The 1,840-nt window shown below is 38.6% G+C and overlaps 1 pseudogene; it reads left to right on the top strand.

The window, feature by feature from the left end:
• LOC105570916 lies at nt 1–1,287 on the top strand (annotated as a pseudogene).
• The last annotated feature ends 553 nt before the right edge of the window (nt 1,288–1,840 follow it).

Raw genomic sequence — 1,840 nt, 5'->3', positions numbered from 1 at the left:
TAGATGTTCGCATAAGCCAAAAAGTGCTGCTTGCAGTCCATAGTTATATAGTCAAGGTATGACCGTGTTTTGTTACTATATCGAGTCACCTGTTAGATTCACTTCTCCTGGGTGTCCCTCGTGTGCAATTTTTGAGTAATATCAAGTAAGACACCGTTTCGAACGTTCTCAGGTATATAGCAGTAAACCACATTTTGAGTGTGCCATCACCAAAAATAAACACCCCCATGGAAGAGAACTATTGTTACACGACGATGGAGATGGTTAGCTTCAGCTACACGTGGACGATAAATAACTTCAAGCTGTTCTACGATATAGAGAAGACGGAGATTACATCAACCACGTTCTCATCACAAAGCAATGACAAATTACGTTGGTACCTGAAAATATGTCTCAACGGAGCAGGAGAGGACAAAGACTTTGTATCGCTGTATCTCTATATGGTTGATACTTGCACCAAGCCCGTCGACGCTAAGTTCAAACTTTCGATACTTAATGCAAAAAAAGATGAAGTCAAAATTTTACATAGCGGTTTTTGTAAGTTTACTTCGGCTAGGGGTTACAACAGGTTCATCAAGAAAGACTATCTTCTGAACGAAGCCAACGGGTTGCTACCAGATGGAAAGCTCACAATATTCTGTCAGGTCAGTGTAGTACAGGATATTATACACACCTCTGAAAATGATAGGATGCAATTTGAAATACCGAAGTGCCAGCTAATCGACAATCTCGGCCTGCTGTACGAGAACCCAAAATTTTGCGACGTGACGCTCACTATCCGCGAAAAGGAGTTCCAGGCGCATAAAGCAATTCTAGCAGCACACAGTCCAGTCTTCTCGGCAATGTTTGAACACGACATGGAGGAGAAAAAGACAAATAACGTAGACATCACTGACATTGACCCTGAAGTTCTGCGAGAATTGTTGCGATTTATATATACTGGAAAAGTGGAAAATTTGGAGAAGGTGGTACACAGTCTACTAGCCGCAGCAGACAAATACGGCTTGAAAAGACTGAAGGTAATATGCGAACAAAGACTTTTTAAAAGTTTAAAGTTTGAGAACGCGGCTGCGACGCTTGTACTTGCTGATCTCCATAACGCTGACCAGCTGAAAGCAAAAGTGATGGACTTTATCATTACAAACGCGACGGATGTAATAGACACCGAGGGTTTTGAATCCATGGAAAACTCCCAGCCGCATCTGACAGCAGAAGCTTTCCGAGCTTTGGCAGATCAGTAAACCTCCTCGATTAAAAGGAAAGAAAAAAAAATACATACGAAGACCATATAGAAGATCGTGCCGCAGTTTCGCTCGATGCGTCGAAAGAATTAAATATTTTGTTAATAAATAATAGTGATTTTTTTAGTTTAGCACGTCTCAAGCACTGTTTCAAGGCGTTTCATTCCAGTTCTTTTTTTTTCTCTCTGAACTATGTACGGTTATTATAATATTATTATTACTTTTGACGCTACGCGATCGGCGGTCTGTTTTTATATATTTATGTATAATTTTTATATATGCTAATCTTTAGATTAAGAAACTCATTGTCCCCTTTTTTCTTTAATCGCGATAAACCAATTCTCTATATCTCGACGTACCTGTCAGCATAGTTTGTTTTGTTTTCTTTGCGTACTATAAGTGAAGCAATAAGATGGAGTTATTATTTTTAATGATTACGTTATTAAATTTAGAGTGAATAGTTTGTCGGATATATCACGAATATATCATAGGGATATCTATCCGAGTATCCTCTCACATATGCTAGGTACTTACATTATTTTAGAGACCTATATAATCCGCTGTAAGAAGTTTGCAAGTTATTTTCTATTATATTCACG

This window comes from Vollenhovia emeryi, unplaced genomic scaffold, assembly GCF_000949405.1.
Source record: "Vollenhovia emeryi isolate VEMERY1.0 unplaced genomic scaffold, V.emery_V1.0 DF941572.1, whole genome shotgun sequence".
In the NCBI taxonomy this organism is placed as follows: Eukaryota; Metazoa; Arthropoda; class Insecta; order Hymenoptera; family Formicidae; genus Vollenhovia; species Vollenhovia emeryi.
The sequence above is the reverse complement of the archived record's forward strand: the minus strand, read 5'-3'. Positions and strand labels throughout refer to the sequence as shown.